Below are 18558 nucleotides of genomic sequence, written 5' to 3'. Positions count from 1 at the left end.
GTACATGGGGTGTCCAGCATATAAAATTCCATATTTTCATGCAGTCTCTGGGTATCCTTAAGCCCATGTACCTCCAGCCCAAAGAATGTTCCATAACAGGCCCTCCAATGTACAGTGGCGAGATTGGTTTCGTCACATCTCTCCCCTTTTCCAAACAGACTAACAGGGTATCTGACCTCCTGCCGGTCAGTGCCCTGGTTAGTCCAGCAACCCACCCATAAAACACAATTAGTAGTACAGCCCACCCACAATAAATGGTTACTACACCTGAGTACGGGGAAAACTTGTCCATGTCCAGGTGCCTCACCACAGCTGTGTGGGGGACTGGTACGCTGAATTGGTGGGTTGCGAGGTGGGCAGAGACCAGCTGTACTCTGCCCGGGTGCCAGCACTACCATGGAAGTAGCCTGGTGGGAGCCTGGTTGCTGGAGGGGGAGACCGACTGTCTCCCCTTTGGATACATAGCTGTGCTGCTGGAGGGGGAGACCAATCGTCTCCCCTTTGGCTAAACAGCCGTGTTGCTGGGGGACAGGACCATCAAACTCCTCTCCCTCTGGTTTGTCATGCTCGGCTGTCCAGGGTATGTACTGTGCCATATACCACCAGAGCGCCTGGTAGGCATGTCAGTTTGCTGGGACAATCCATCTGTATTCCCGTTATGAGAGAGAATTCCTGTCCATACAAACAAGGGTTCAAATTCCTCAGTGCCCAGACCAGGGCCAAACAGTCCTTCAAAATCACATCAGCTTCTTTACGAGTTTTCTGTACCTGCTCTTTATAGGTATCCACAATCCCTTCATACTGACATAGGGTGCCCTTGAGTTGCAGCACCTCACTATGAGCCAGCGTCAGCTTCTCCTCCAGTGTCACTAAGTTTTTCTTTAATGTTTCATGTTCCACTCTCAAGCTGGTGTTTTCTGCAGTCTGTCGGTGCAGCTTGTCTAGCAGAGATTCCTGTTCTAAACGTGCTTTTTCCTCTGCGCTCCTCTTCTCCTTCATCAGCGCATTGTAACGGGACCTCCACATATCAATAGCGGATAGAGATTTACTGAGCTCAGCGTCCTGGGGCTTAGCAGCAGGTGGGTCAGTCTCTGCTGCACGGATCTGGGCACGGGTAGTCACAGAGTTAACATCAGCGGGACCCATAGGAGCGTAGGCAGAAACAAGGGGGGCCAAGTCATTTCCAAGAAGAACATCAGCAGGTAAGTCCTTCTTGACCCCCACATTCACAGGTCTAGCGCCCACTCCCCAATCCAAATGTACCCTGGCAACAGGTAGGCTGAACACATCGCCCCCTGCTACCCTCACAGCCACAGTGTCTCCAGTGTACTGTTTCTCAGACACCAAGTTCTTTTGAAGCAAGGTCATGGTAGCACCAGTATCCCGTAGACCACTGACCTTCTTCCCATTCACTTTAACCAGTTGCCGGTTATTCCGGTGGGCAGCTTGCACAAGGTCTGCCTCATGTAGGATGCTCCAGCATTCTTGCGCCTCTACGTAGCGGGCCGCAGGCTGAGGATTACGTGGGATTCCGCCGGCGGGTCTTCTCCAGGACTGCGCTTGGTTCGCTGCGTTTAGGGGACACTCTGGTCTTTTGTGCCCTAGTTGCTTACATCTAAAGCACCGAATAGGTTGTGAGTAGCACCGCAGGGCTCTCTGAGGGTAGTTTGTGGCCGGAGGCCGTGTGGTATAGTGGTGCGCCGGGGTTTGGTAACTGGCAGCTGCTGGGGTGACTGGGGGTCTGTACTCCACTCTAGCAGGGGGCTTAGTGGTAGCAGTGTCCAGTTTGCGGGCATCCGTATACTCATCTGCCAAGCGAGCCGCTTCCTGCAGGGTGGAGGGTTTACGGTCCCGAACCCACTCTCGAACTCCTGCGGGTAATTTGTCGAAGCAATGTTCCAACAGGAATAGCTGCAGCACCTCTTCCCCAGATATGGCTTGGCACCCCGCTATCCAATGAGCTGCTGTGCGGTGCACCTTACATGCCCACTCAAGGTAGGAATCTCCAGCTAATTTAACAGTGTCTCTGAACCGCCTCCTGTATGCCTCCGGTGTAACCGCATACCTGGAGAGCAGAGCCTCTTTTACAGTATTATAATCCCTGACTTCCTCATCTGGAATGGCCCGAAAAGCCTCTCTGGCCCGGCCGGATAATTTTCCAGATAATATCGTGACCCAGTCCTCTGCGGGTACCTTGTGTAGTGCACATTGCCTCTCAAAATCCGCAAGGTACCCATCAATCTCTCCTTCTGTTTCCAGGAAGTTTTTAAAAGCTGCAAAATGTACTTTTCTCTTTTCCATCTTAGTCAGTATTGTAATAATCCCCCTCTTCCTGAGGTTACTGGCTTGTGTAGTTGCTCTTCTGGGCGATAAGGTTCATTCCGTCGTTGCCACCAATGTTACGGTACCAACAGTGTACCAAGGGTTAATACCAGATGAACAATGTCCTGCATAGGGAATCAGCAATTCACAACCCAGCCAGTTTCCCTGCAAACATGAGACCAAGCTCCACATTTCAGGTTTAAAAAAGAATAACTACTTTATTTGAAGGCAGCACACAGATTTATACACCCTGGCTTCAGGTTACAGAGGGCATTGGTTTAACAGTAAAGCAAACATATGAACAATGCATCAAACCTCTAACAATTGTCTATTCACAGGTAAAACAGATTAACATATTAAGTTAATTAACTAGGGAAGAACGTTTACTCAGACAATCTGATGTTGGGCAGTCTAGTTAACATAATCACACAAGGACACAATCAGTTTACCTAGACAGACTCCTGAGACACAATCAGATCTGAAACATACATAGAATACATCTTATTACAGAATATAGGAACAGTTCTTATTAGCTATAAAGTCTTTTATGCCCACTTGGCTTATAGAGTCACAATTGCTCCCAAAAGGTGCACTCACACCCTGTACCCATCCTGTATTTATGGATACAGGGTGACATAGACATAAGACAGAGTTATGAAAGTACATGGGGTGTCCAGCATATAAAATTCCATATTTTCATGCAGTCTCTGGGTATCCTTAAGCCCATGTACCTCCAGCCCAAAGAATGTTCCATAACAGGCCCTCCAATGTACAGTGGCGAGATTGGTTTCGTCACAATTGTCCAACAGCTTCTCAACACTCCCCAATCTACGGTATATTCCTTTTTCAGACATATATTTATATATTTCTCACCCGGTTTTTTTAGCATACCCCCTGACTGGAACCCCAGCCAAGCGGCCACTGTTCACCGCAGCTCCGAGCCTCTCAACACTGACCTCCAGGTCATGTCACCAACACATGTGCGTGCCAGAACTTCCAGGGCACTGACGTTCTAACTAGTATCCCCACGGAGTTATGGGAAGTGTAGTCCTAGTTTGAGTGACTACTAAGTTGGAGGCGGAGCCGAGCGGAGAGTGACATGAGAAGTTATGGGAAGTGTAGTTCTAGTTTGGCTGCATTCGCTCCATAAGACGCACAGACATTTCCCCTTACTTTTGAGGAGGAAAAAAGTGCATTTTATGGAGCGAAAAATACGGTACTATCTAATCTAACAACTATATCCTACTACTTACTATCTAATCTAACAACTTGTCAGGGTTTTTTCCCTGTTGTGTTTGCCATGTGCTGCTGGCAATCATTTTACTCACCTCTCTTCCTGACTATGGTGCATTGTGGGGGATGCTGCTCAATTCCTGCACTTCCTTTTATGGCCAAACTGCTGTGCATCATCCATGTGAGACAGGATGCACTCTCAGAATTGTGATGTCACCACTTATTATTTAAAGGGCCTCTGTTCAGTATGCTTTGCCTTTGCGTTGTCTGAGACCTGTTTGTGAGAGTTCCTGTGTATTACCTGGCTGCCTGACGTCGTTCCTGATCCCTGGCTTGTTCCTGACTCTGCTGTTTTCCTTGTTCCTGATTCTGGCTCGTCTGACTATTCGCTTTGGCTCCTGACTCGGCTCGTCTGACTACCAGCTCTGGTTTTGATTCCTGGCTTGTTATTTGACTTGTGGTCTTTTTATTATTTTTTGCTATTAATAAAGGTGTGATTATTTTTGGACTCTGCAGTTGCCAGACATTTTAACTCTTTTCATCTCACAAATATACCTAGGTTTAAAATTAAGATCATAGATATAGCGAGAGTTCCCCTACGTGGTGGCAATGTGTCAAAAATACTTGACAAGAAGGAACTATATTGGATCTATAAGTTAAGATCCAAATCACCACTGGGCATGAACCTAGAATGGGACATGAGATATTTTGTGGATTAGGTGAACACGATTTTACATACTAATTACTGTACATTCATACATATATTTTCATATTAGTATGTTTTCAGCATGGATGTACAGGATCACTGCTTGGATCAATTTGCACTAGCACTAGCCCTGCAAACCCTGCTGACTCGCACTGCACATTTCGTCCAAAGTGTCCCACAAGTTATGGCTGCTCCTGTTTCCACTGCTGCACCTATGCCTACCAGGAGCATGTCCGGTTCTGCACCTTTACCTCAGCGATATGGAGGCGATCCTATTCAGTGCAGAGGGTTTTTGAACCAGGTGGTCATTTACTTTGAGATGTTACCTCAGGCGTTTCCCTCTGACAGAGCTAAGGTGGGATTTCTCATCTTGTTACTCTGACACAGCTCTTGCCTGGGCTAATCATTTGTGGGAGACTAATAAACCTGTGATTTCAAATTACCCTGAATTTGTGGCCTCCTTTCGAGGGGTATTTGATGTGCCAGCTCGCTCCTCCTCTGCTGCTAAACAACTCATGTCCATTCAGCAAGGTACAAGATCTGTTGCTCAGTATGCTATTGAGTTCCGTACGCTTGCCGCAGAGGTAGGTTGGAACAATGAAGCCCTTGTTGCCGCCTTCTTTCATGGGATGAGGATCTCGAGGCATTGGTGTCTTTTTTTTTTTTTTTTTTTTATCCTAATTGACATCAGACTCAGAGAGAGGCCCTCTTTCAAGGAGCTCTTGCGGAAGCCTCCTGTTCCGTTGTCTCCTACGTGTTCATTCCCACCCATACTTCCCTCTCCTCCCATGCCTCCTGGTTCCGAGTCACCAGGTACTGCTGAGTCGATGCAACTGGGATTCACGCGCCTCTCCGTGGCGGAGAGGGCCTTTAGGAGGAGGGAGGGGCTCTGCCTCTATTGTGGGTTACAGGGCCACCTTTTGAAGTCTTGTCCTACACGGCCAGGAAATGCTCACACCTAAGGTCCTGTCGGGGGCAGACCTTGGGTGGTTTATCCTCATCCCCGGAACCGCTTAAGGAGAAACCTTTGGTCCCGGTTGTACTTTCCTGGGTGGACTCCTCCATAGTCACCCAGGCTCTTGTTGACTCCGGTGCTGCGGGCTATTTCATTGACAGTGCTTTTGTATCAAAGCACTCCATTCCTGTTTTGCCTCGGTCCGTTCCGCTTGCTATTGAGGCCATTGATGGCAGGCCCCTTCAGCCCGCACTCGTTACTCATGAAACTGCTCCGTTGTCCATGGCTGTTGGGGCTCTCCATTTTGAAACCCTCCAGTTCCAGGTGATAAACGCTCCACATTTTCCGGTTGTTCTGGGTTATCCCTGGCTCCAAAAGCACAATCCCAGTCTCGACTGGTGCAGGTCCGAAATTTTGTCATGGTCCCCGCAATGTATTTCCTCTTGTCTTCGGAAACCAGTTAAAGTCTTGTGCACTTCTTCGGTTTCTCAATTGCCAGAGGAGTACCGAGAGTTCCTAGACGTGTTTGACAAGGTGCGTGCTGGTATGTTGCCTTCTCACCGGTCCTACGATTGTGCCATAAACCTGCAACCCGGAGCCATTCCTCCTCGGGGCCGGGAGTACCCTCTGTCTGTCTGTTGCAGAGAATTGTGCTATGGAGGAGTATGTTGGCGATGCTCTGTCACGGGGGATTATCCGCAAATCCTGCTCTCCTGCAGGGACTGGCTTCTTCTTTGTGAAGAAAAAAGGTGGCGAGTGAAGACCATGTATCGATTATAGGGGTCTTAATCATCTTACCATTAAGAATTCTTACCCTATTCCGCTATTTACGGAACTCTTTGACCGCCTCAAGGGAGCTACGGTCTTTACTAAACTTGATTTGAGAGGAGCGTACAATCTCGTTAGGATTAAGGAGGGCCACAAATGGAAAACAGCATTTAACACCAGGAGCGGGCATTATGAGTATCTTGTAATGCCCTTTGGTCTATGTAATGCTCCTGCTGTTTTTCAGGAATTTATTAATGATGTCCTACGAGATGTTGCAACAGTGTGTTGTGGTGTACTTAGACGAAATCCTCATACTCACCCACACTTGAGGCTCATCGTTCTGATGTTACACGGGTTCTTCAGAGACTACATGAGAACGGCCTGTTTTGTAAACTCGAGAAATGTGAGTTCCATCAGACTCAAGTAACCTTCTTAGGATCCTGACAAGTTATCTGCAGTTCTGCAGTGGCCTCGCCCAGTTGGTCTTCGGTCTATTCAACGTTTTTTGGGGTTCGCCAATTACTATAGAAAGTTTATTAAAAACTTTTCTTCCTTGGTCAAACCTATCAGACATGACCCGTAAAGAGAATGATCCCCTCCATTGGTCACCTACTGCCATTAAGGCCTTTGATAGTCTTAAGACTGCCTTTGCTGCCGCTCCAGTTCTGGCTCATCCTAACCCTGTCCTGCCTTTCGTTCTTGAGGTCGATGCGTCTGAGACTGGAGTAGATGCCCTCTTGTCTCAACATCCTACGCCTGACGGTTCCTTGCATCCGTGTGGTTTCTTCTCTAAGAAATTGTCTCCAGCAGAGTGCAATTATGAAATTGGCAACAGGGAATTACTGGCCATAATTTTGGCACTTAAGGAATGGAGGCATCTTCTCGAGGGTACTAGCGTGCCAGTGCTCATTCTTACTGATCACAAGAATTTAACTTATCTATCTGAAGCAAAACGTTTGTCGCCCCCGACAGGCCAGATGGGCGCTATTTTTGTCTCGGTTTAATTATGTGGTCTCCTACCTGCCTGGTAGTAAGAATGTTAGGGCTGATGCCCTCTCTCGACAATTTTCGCCTCTGTCCAAGGAGGAGTTTGTACCTACTCCTGTTATACCTCCTGACCATATTTTGGCTACCATATGTACTAATTTGACTTCTCCCTTGGGAGAGGAGATCCTGGCTGCACAAACCAATGCACCTCCTGAGAAACCTAGTAGTAAGTGTTTTTGTTCCTGAGAATCTTCGAACTAAACTTTTGCACACTTACCACTATCCTAAAGCCGCAGGTCACCCAGGCAAGAACCAAATGATTTGGTCTGTCACTCGACAATTCTGGTGGCCAGGTCTTCGTTCTGATGTTGCTGCGTATGTTGCCTCCTGTTCAGTTTGTGCACAGAATAAGACTCGACATCTTCCTGTGGGTCTTCTTCAACCTATTGCTAATGGTGAGCGTCCTTGGACACATCTTTCCATGGACTTCATTGTGGAGCTCCCTGTTTCCAATGGCAATACTGTTATCCTTATGGTGGTTGACCGTTTTTCTAAAATGTCACATTGCATTCCCTTGATTAAGCTGCCTACCGCTCAGGAGCTTGCTTCAATTTTTGCCTGGGAGGTCTTCTGTTTACATGGGTTACCCAAGGAGATAGTGTCGGACCGGGGTAGCCAGTTTGTCTCCAGATTTTGGCGTTCCTTTTGTGCTCAAATGGGGATCCAGCTTTCCTTCTCCTCGGCATATCACCCTCAATCCAATGGGGCTGCGGAACGGTCTAATCAAGCTCTGGAACAGTTCCTCCGTTGCTATGTCTCAGATCACTACAATAATTGGTCTGAACTGTTACCTTGGGCAGAGTTTGCTAATAGTGCTATTAATGCTTCCTCCAAGATATCCCCATTCATGGCGAATTATGGGTTTCAACCATTCTTGTTGCCCGATTCATTCATGTCTCAGGGTATTCTGGCTTTGGAGGAGCATCTCCGGCAACTCCGTTCCACGTGGGTGCAGATTCAGGATTGCCTTCATCGTTCTATGCAGCGCCAAAAGTTCCAGGCTGATCGTAGGAGTCTGCCCGCACCTTCCTACCAGGTTGGTGAGAGAGTTTGGCTGTCCTCCCGCAACTTGAACCTTTGTGTGCCTTCCAATAAATTGGCTCCCCGTTATGTTGGTCCTTTTCGAATACTCCAACGGGTTAATCCTGTGGCCTACGCTCTTGACCTTCCTCCTGCTATGCGCATCTCCAATGTTTTTCATGTCTCCCTCTTGAAACCATTGGTTTGTAATCAGTTTACCACTGTGTTGCCTCGTCCCCATCCTATCTTTGTTGACAACCATGAGGAGTATGAGGTCAGCAGCATTATTGACTCTCGTATGTCCAGGGGCCATGTACAGTTGAGGGGAGGGTACTGTCAGGGTTTTTTCCCTGTTGTGTTTGCCATGTGCTGCTGGCAGCCATTTTACTCACCTCTCTTCCTGACTATGGTGCATTGTGGGGGATGCTGCTCAATTCCTGCACTTCCTTTTGTGGCCAAACTGCTGTGCATCATCCATGTGAGACAGGATGCAGTCTCAGAATTGTGATGTCATCACTTATTAATTAAAGGGCCTCTGTTCAGTATGCTTTGCCTTTGCGTTGTCTGAGACTTGTTTGTGAAAGTTCCTGTGTATTACCTGGCTGCCTGTCGTCCTTCCTGGTTCCTGATCCCTGGCTTGTTCCTGACTCTGCTGTTTTCCTTGTTCCTGATTCCGGCTCGTCTGACTATTCGCTTTGCCTCCTGACTCGGCTCGTCTGACTACCAGCTCTGGTTTTGATTCCTGGCTTGTTATTTGACTTGTGGACTTTTTATTATTTTTTGCTATTAATAAAGGTGTGATTATTTTTGCACTTCTCCTCTCAGTCTGATTCCTGGCACCCTGACACAACTACATCTTACTACTTACTATCTAATCTTACAACTATATCCTACTACTTACTATCTAATCGAACTATTAACTATATCCTACTACTTACTATCTAATCGAACTATTAACTATATCCTACTACTTACTATCTAATCGAACTATTAACTATATCCTACTACTTACTATCTAATCGAACTATTAACTTTATCCTACTACTTACTATCTAATCGAACTATTAACTATATCCTACTACTTACTATCTAATCGAACTAACAACTATATCCTACTACTTACTGTCTAATCGAACTAACAACTATATCCTACTACTTACTATCTAATCTAACAACTATATCCTACTACTTACCATCTAATCTAAATATTACTAACTATTTCCTACTACTTACTATCTAATCAAACTATTAACTATATCCTACTACTTACTATCTAATCGAATTAACAACTATAGCCTGCTACTTACTATCTAATCTAACTAACAACTATATCCTACTACTTACTATCTAATCTAACTAACAACTATTTCCTACTACTTACTATCTAATCTAACTAACAACTATTTCCTACTACTTACTATCTAATCGAACTATTTACTAATATTAATGAACTACTAGCTAATCTAGACCAGGGGTCAGCAACCTTGGGCCCCCAGATGTTTTGGAACTACATTTCTCATGATGCTGAGACACTCTTTAGGCTGTCTGAGCATCATGGGAAATGTAGTTCCAAAACATCAGGGGGCCCAAGGTTGCTGACACCTGATCTAGACAACCTATATTTTTCTATTAACAAATAATTTAGGGTACTTTTCCATTACCGGACCGTCACTGCCAGAAAATTGTGCTATAGATATTTTGTCCGTTATTGCCAAAGTACAGTAGAAACGGAATTTCCCCCATCTCCTCTATCTGGGAGATTCAAGGAGGGCAAAGCGTCAATCCATGAGTTTTACTTGGGGTGGATGCCAGACGATTGGTGGAGACCATCGCCGATCCTCCAACATCCACCCCAAGTGAAACTCATGGATTGAGGTTTTGTCCTCCTTGAATCCCCTGGGCGGAAGCAACAATGAGTGTAGATGGGAAAACTCGGCTTCTACTGTACTTTGGTACAATAGTTTTGTTCTGTTATTGCCAGAGTGGCGCTCTTTTAATGGAAAAGTACCCTATCTTATTTCTAAAGGTAATGTCACTCATTTGCAAAAGAACTATACATGGGGTTCTTGACCCTTTCAAAGAAAGTCAAAACTGCAATGTATAATAAGGAGAAATATTATTTGCAAACATAAATTTATCATTCAGATAATCCTTCAGATTAATTAATTGATTAAGACCAACATTTTGAAAAGGCACAACGTGTCTGCTGAGAGGTAATTTTAAAGACTATTAAAAGTCTTTAAAATTAATACATATGTGACATTAACCCATTTTTCTTTGAACATTTTTCAGATGTTGTGAGATCCTGGACATTCAAGCTGAGCCTACAAAATGTGATGCGTGTACTGAAACTGAATAAAGTTTTACAGCTATGCGAGAAATATGTACCACTTAAGGAAATGTGTGCATAATAATTTCAAAAGAATCCTTAAAAATCAAAGTAGGCACTTTACTACAGTAACTTCATAATGTATTAATGGTCAACTTGCAGAAGATTTCTTCATTTTAGAAAATATAAATAATGTGTTTATGTAGAATTATGTTTTCCTTTATAAACTATTTTGTCATACTTCAAGCACTTTAGTAAAAAAAAAAAAATCATACTTTCTTAGGAGTGTCTATTTATTTGGGTGATTCGAGGGGGGGTTGTCATGCACCACATTTAAATTTTACAGAGGCCTGTCATTTGTGTTTTGTCTTATGCTAGCTGTACATATGAGTCACTGGGTGTGCAGGGATAAATTTACATTCTGTGATTATACTAATTTTACAAAGAACATATACATTTTAGCATAGTAAAAGATGTTATCCTTAGTTTATCCACATCTGCTTAAAGGGACATTAAACCCAAAAAATGTCTTTCATGATTCAGATAGAGAATACAATTTTAAACAATTTTCTAATTTACTTCTATTATCTAATGTGCTTAATTCTCTTAATATTCTTTCCTGAAAAGCATATCTAGATAGGCTCAGTAGCTGCTGATTGATAGCTGCAAATAGATGCCTTGTGTGATTGGCTGACCCATGTGCATTGCTATTTCTTCAACAAAGGATATCTAAAGAAAGAAGCAAATTAGATAGAAGTAAATTGGAATGTTGTTTAAAATTGTATTCTCTGTCTGAATCATGAAAGAAAATTTTGGGGTTTAATGTACCTTTAATAAGTCTCATTCAGTAATATAAACCATTGCAGATTGTCAGTGAATTTCTTTACACCAAAGGCTGACCTTAATTGAAAAGTAAGACTTGTACATGTAAAAATTAATGTATGAATAAAACTTCCAGTACAGGGGCGGAGCTAACCGTCACATCGAGCAGACATGTTTTGGAGGAGCTCTGTCTAACGAGCCTCATAACTACTATTTCAGTTTATATTCGCACCTGTAGCTGATAACTTGGCAATATCACACTGCATTAACACCTAGTAGGTGACTAGCCTTGATTTAGAAATAAATCGTACAGGGAGCAGGCCTATTACTCCACCGGACCTGCAAGGTGCCTAGTTCTGAAGAGACAAATCTTATGATCCAGCTCTCTGGAGGGTCGGGGCTCCGTTCCGGGGGCCAGCCAGCTCAAGTATCACCTTTTCCCTGTTTGATATTCCACTCCAAGGAGGCCCGCATCTGGGGCCCGGACGGCATCCCCCTGTTAGGAAGAGTGGGGGACGTCGTAAGGACCGTCTAGCTAACCACCACTACTGCCGTCTGCTCCTGCCAAATGCCACTCCGCTCCAGAGTATCAGAGACTGGCCTGGTAGGCACTCCAATCGGAACGAGTGAGAGACAAGAAGTTTGCCTGCAACCATAGTCTGTGGCATTGAGGTGACCGAGTAGAGCGTTTCCCTAGAGCCTCAAGAGGTCAGAAGAAGAGTTGGTCCAGTGGGGGAGAAAGAGAAATAGACCACGAAGCTCCATGGACACCGGCAATACCTCAAACTCCCGAGTAACGGCCGCAGAGGAAGTGGTGCGAACGGCCCACATCTTTGACATCAGGCTCTTGAGGAGAATTTTCGCATTTTGGGCATCAAGGAGAGCTAGCTTCCTACTCAAGGAGGGGTCTGAGGCTCTGAATTATTAACATCCTAGCCCTAAGACAGAGTCTTGCTGCCCCTCTGTGCTTAGTAGTGGACTTGAGCACCACGGGCTCCAGAGTATATACCCACGTGAGACCCTTAGGTGAGAAAATCTTCTTTACACTCTCACACCACACGACCAGATCTATACCGGCCACTGACATCTGCTCTTAAGTGGTGTCACCAGCCTCCAAGAAACTTGTTTGGCCACATACTGGGGTCTCAGTACATTGAACTGCCTATAGCACTGCTCTTTTACTCTTTGTCCCTAGGCATGTTATACTTCTTAAGAGTAGACTCCGCCTTCCTCTTCCCAAGGAGACTGCTGCCCATAATTGATACAGAGGATATGGAGAAGCAGGCAGCTGCTTTCAGGTGCAGACACTATTAATTTCAGCCTTAGGACTAATCCCTACAGTTACAGAGACTCTCTGGACTCTCAAGAGGCCCCACATTACCAAGTCGTAATTAAAGTACTGGCAGGCCTTGGTTTCTATCCAGCTCGGCTGGGCCCTGATTGCCTACTTATAGTACCGGCCCTAGATTCACAAGCCAAGGGGGATTGGGGATCATCCCACAGAACTACAGCTTGCTGACCTTGAATCCTAGGTCGCTCAGATTACAAAACCCTGTTCAGCTCTTAAGCAAATACGCAGGTTCTAGGCCTCCCTTAGACCTGAACTGGCCTAGCCTTAGCCGGGTAGCGCTAGCCTGAAAGTAATTAGCGTGCTTTATATTGGGTCTCCCTGGCTGGCTTCTCTGGTTCTCGCCTACTACATAGGCCCAGTCATCAGTATCTATAGTGGGGCTCTTGAGAATATTAGGGCGGCCCTGGAGTGAATTGCCTTTCTTTTACAGCTGCTGTGTAATGTCATTCTCCAGCTGTGCTACATATATCATTTCTGGTATTCCTTATAGAGCCTAAAGGCGACTATCAGAGCAGTTATTCAGGCCTATCCTGCAATTTCCCTATATCTGCACAAAGCTTATATTAGTAACTGCTACACGGGCTGCACGGGGCCAAATATTGTCCTCATAAGATAAGGAAGTATCTTAATAGCTGCTGCGTCAGCTTAACTGTCTTTGGGATATTAACACAAAGTGTAGTGTCATTTTATTGTTTAAAGGGAGAGTCTACACCAGAATTTTTATTGTTTTAAAATCCCTTTTAAATCACTTTATTACCCATTCCCCAGTTTTGCATAACCAACACAGTTATATTAATATACTTTAAACCTCTGTGATTATCTTGTATCTAAGCCTCTGCAAACTGCCCCTTTATTTCAGTTCTTTTGACAGACTTTTGCTCCCAGATAACTTCACGTGCACAGTGCTATCAATATGAAATACATGAACTAACACCCTCTAGTGGTGAAAAACTGTTAAAATGCATTCTGAAAAGAGGTGGCCCTCAAGGCCTAAGAAATTAGCATATGAACCTCCTAGGTTAAGCTTTCAACTAAGAATACCAAGAGAACAAAGCAAAATTGGTGATAAAAGTAAATTGGAAAATTGTTTAAAATTACATGCTCTATCTGAATCATTAAAGTTTTTTTTTGGCCTAGACTGTCCCTTTAACATAAAATTTTGCCTTTACAGGTTGCCAATATCGTGTTGTGTGCTACCATACTATATGTTATATGCTCTGTTTGCCTTGTGCTCTGATTGAAAACCCAATTTGTGCATTAAACTGCCTGGGGGCCCCTCGAGACTCTCCCTTTCTGACTCTGCTTGTCTCCCTTTCTGGCTCTGCTTGTTGTATCCCCGATCAGGTAATGGTACAAAGGAATGAGTCCTTTGTACCATTACCTGATCAGCACTGTATTAGCCCACTCATTAAGACCAATCTCGCTAACTGTGGAGTAATATACACACTTACCTGGGGCCTACACTCCTAGGTCTTCTGTGGCTCTTGCTCCCCCCCCCGTTGAGGCACTTCACAACGGACAATAAGTCTGAGAGAGTGTACGTTCGCTCAATGCATGCCGATATGAGGGGGTAGCGGCGAGGAGAGACCACCCAGCCCTGCTCCGAATATAAATGTACATTATGTGAATTTATCTTTATTCTGTCAACCAGAGGGGTACCCATACCTTACTCATACCGTTACATATTTTGTTAGTTTGATTAGTTCCTTCTATTTACCCGCTATATTTGAAAATGCCTCATTCTTCCAGAAGACACCCGAAAACCCCTGGGGCTGTAAAAAAAAAAAATGGTGCTTGACCACTTCACCCAGCCTCCTAAGGGGCAAACAGAAGATATACCCCGCTACCCCGACTGGGTAGCACCATCGACCGGGTCCTTCCTCTGCCTGGAACAAGTGGCTATGTAGCCCAAGAAAGTGATTCTAGCAGGAGCTCACCCAAATAACTAGACAGACTAGCCTTCAGGTGAAATAAGAACTCATTTATTGCACAGAAAACACAGCTTTTATACATTTCCAACACATGGGGATTTAGTGACTACACAAAAAGAAACAAAATATGATACAATGAGACAAACATCAGACAATGTTAGTTAAACAGATTCTAATCACATCCTGATTTACAAAAGGACAAATGGATGACTCATACAATTAACAGAAAGACACTTTACACATAGACTAGATAACAACAGGGGGAAGGTTATAGGGGGTAGGGGTTTATTGCACAGAAAACACAGCTTTAGAAATTTCCAACACATGTGGTAGTTACTACATAAATAGAAACAAAATATTATACAATGAGACAAACATCAGACAATGGTTAGTTAAACAGATTCTAATCACATACTGACTTACAAAAGGACAAATGGATGACTCATACAATTAACAGAAAGACACTTTACACATAGACTAGATAACAACAGGGGGAAGGTTATAGGGGGTATGGGGTTTATTGCACAGAAAACACAGCTTTTAGACATTTCCAACACATGTGGTAGTTACTACACAAATAGAAACAAAATATTATACAATGAGACAAACATTAGACAATGGTTAGTTAAACAGATTCTAATCAAATCCTGACTTACAAAGGGACAAATGGATGACTCATACAATTAACAGAAAAACACTTCACATCTAGACTAGATAACAACAGGGGGAAGGTTATAGGGGGTAGGGGTTTAACCCTTGCAGTCTGGTATCCGTGACATCTCCCCCCCTCCAGTTCGGCAGGCCCGGCTAGATCCACATACGGGTCGGCCTGGGTATGTCCGAGGAATTTATGCCACTTCAGTCCGCCGGGAAAGTCCGTCAGCATTCCCATTGCTTTTTCCCGGTCGGTACTGAATGTCAAAGTTAAATGGCTGCAGGGCTAGGCTCCACCTCAACAGTCTCTCGTTGACCCCGGAAACTCGGTTGAGCCATACAAGGGGGTTATGGTCAGTGAGGACGGTGAAGGGTCTTCCATATAGGTAGGGCTGCAACTTCTTCAAAGCCCATACCAGCGCCAGACACTCTTTCTCGACCGCTGCGTAGCCTACTTCCTGGGGTAGCAGTTTTCGACTGAGGTAGGCAATGGGGTGGTCCCTTCCTTCCTCATCTGCCTGACTTAGTATTGCCCCCAACCCGAAGATGGAGGCATCTGTGTGGACAGAAAAGCGTTTGGCTGGGTTAGGAGCGGCCAGCACTGGAGCAGAGATTAAGGCAGACTTAAGACTCTGGAAGGCTTGTTCACACTCGGGGGACCACAGGACCTGTCGGGGAAGTCGTTTATGGGTCAGGGGTTTGGCTAGGGTGTTGTAATTGGGGACAAACCTCCGGTAGTAGCCTGCAGTACCCAGAAAGGCAAGGACTTGGGTTTTGGTCCTGGGGGTGGGCCAGTTAGCCACTGCCTCGACTTTTGCTGGTTCGGGTCGCTGCTTACCGCAGCCAACTCGGTGGCCCAAGTATTGAACCTCCGAGCGCCCAATAGTACACTTATCTGGCTTCAAGGTTAGTCCGGCGGCTCGAAGACGATCTAAAACGATGCCTAGGTGGACCAGATGGTCCTCCCAGGTCTCACTATAGATGGCGATGTTATCCAGGTATGCACAGGCATAGTCCTGGAGGCCATCTAACAGGCAGTCTATCATTCTTTGGAAAGTGGCTGGGGCATTCTTCATTCCAAACGGCATGTCCTTAAACTGGTATAAGCCGAAGGGAGTGATGAAGGCAGACTTGGGGATGGACTCAGGGTCGAGAGGAATTTGCCAATAACCCTTGCATAGGTCGAGGGTGGTCAGGAAGTGGCCCCGGGCGATTCGATCTAACAGGTCATCTACTCGGGGCATGGGATAGGCATCAGTGGTGGTTCTGTCGTTGAGTCTACGGTAGTCAATGCAGAACCGGGTAGTTCCGTCCTTCTTGGGTACTAACACTACCGGGGAGGCCCAGGGACTTTTCGACAGTTCAATGACACCGAGGCCCAACATTCCCCGGAGCTCCCGGTGCATACTTTCCCTGACGGCCTCTGGGACTCTGTAGGCAGCCTGTCGCAGGGGGGTCTGTCCTGGGGTCTCCACACGGTGGATGGCTGTGGTGGTAAACCCAGGGAAAGTAGAGAACATGTCACTTCTCTGTTCTAGAAGTCGCCGGACCTGCCTTTTCTGTCCGGGCTCTAACCTGTCATCTAGGGATATGTCATCCACCCCCTGGGGGGTATCAGTAGGTTCGGGCAGCTCTGGCACTGGAAGACTTTCAGAGTCCTCCACTGCAGGCACACAGATAGCGGCCACATCTCTGGGTCTTTCTATGTATGCCTTCAACATGTTCACATGAAAGGTCCGACAGATTCTTTCATCTGAACACTTTGCTACCAGGTATGTGGTGTTGTTCAGTTGTTCCACAACCCGGTAGGGTCCATGCCAAGATGCCTTTAGCTTGTCTGTTTTCACAGGCTTCAGGGCGAGGACCATCTGTCCCACTATCAGGGTTCGGGTACGGGCATTGCGATCATAGCATTGCTTCTGTTTGTGCTGAGAGGCCTGAAGGTTCTCACGGACCTGGGCTGTTAGATCCTGCAGCCGGTCCCTGAGCTGGAGTACGTACCCCACGACAGAGTGTTCTTCTCCCCCTGTGGCTCCCTACCAGTGGGCTCATACCAAATCTAGTGGGCCCCTAACCTTTCGACCATACAGTAGTTCAAAGGGGGAAAAACCTGTGGATTCCTGAGGCACCTCTCGATATGCATAATTTTTCCCAGTCCCTGTGAGTGGCCGAGAAAGTACGAAGCAGTTGCTTTAGGGTCCAGTTAAACCTCTCACACAGCCCATTTGTCTGGAGATGGTAAGGAGCACTGTGCAGGGGTTTAATCCCGCACAAGTTCCAGAGTTGTTGAGTGATTTCCGCAGTGAACTGTGTTCCTTGATCGGAAACCACTTAAAGAGGGAAGCCTACCCTGGTGAATATCCGGAGCATCGCATCTGCTATGGTCTCCGCCTGGATATTGGCCAAGGGGATTGCCTCTGGGTATCGGGTGGCGTAGTCTACCACCATAAGGATGTATTTCTTCCCTGAGGGGCTGGGCCGAGCTAATGGCCCCACGATGTCTACTGCTACTCGGCTAAAGGGTTCATCAATAATGGGCAGGGGATGGAGGGGGGCTTTCGTATGATCTCCCGTCTTTCCTACCTTCTGGCAAACCTCACAGGATTTACAGTATTTCTTAATATCATCTGTAATGCCTGGCCAGAAGAAGGTTTGAGTCAAGCGGTGGTGGGTCCTTTGTTTTCCTAAGTGGCCGGCTAAGGGAATGTCATGCCCTATTTTCAGCAGGTTGGACCGAAACTTCTTTGGTACGACCAGCTGGCGTTTGGGCACCGGACCTTTTCTCCTCTTGGAGATCCGGTACAGGAGCTCGCCCTCCCACTGGAACCGTTTGTCTCCGGGGCCCTGGGCGTCAGCACCTACTCGTCTCGGTAAGGGGCTAGGGTCGGGTCGCTCAAGGTCTCTTTGGCGAAGTCGGAAGGGGTGGCACAGGAGGGGGTGTCGGCAAGTTCGGGGTTAGTGGGGATGGTTAGTCGGGGTAAGGTAGAAGTTGGGGCAGTAGGTCTTACCTGGGTCCCCGGAGTTAGTGACGTGGCTTGGCATCTGGCCTGCTGGCGGGTAGTCACAGGGCAGGTGTCTGGAGAGGTATTCCCCAAAAAGGCAGAGACAAGGTGGCCGAGGTCGTTTCCCAACAGGACCTCGGCAGGGATGTTTTGCATAACCCTCACTTCTACATTGCGGGCATTGGTTTTCCAGTCAAAATGGATCCAGGCGGTAGGAACCCTCAGAACTCACCTCACGCTACCCCTACAGCGAGGGTTCGTCCAGTGCAGCCAGAGGGGGGTAACAAGGTGAGGCTGAATCAAAGAGATGGTGGCCCCCGTATCTCTCATTCCTTGAGCTGCCTGCCTGCTGACCCAGACATCTTGCTGATGTTGGTGTCGGTTGTCTTGGCCCACTGAGCTGACGTGGTGCATGACA

This window comes from Bombina bombina, chromosome 3, assembly GCF_027579735.1.
Source record: "Bombina bombina isolate aBomBom1 chromosome 3, aBomBom1.pri, whole genome shotgun sequence".
Lineage (NCBI taxonomy): Eukaryota > Metazoa > Chordata > Amphibia > Anura > Bombinatoridae > Bombina > Bombina bombina.
This window is presented reverse-complemented; position numbering follows the sequence as displayed.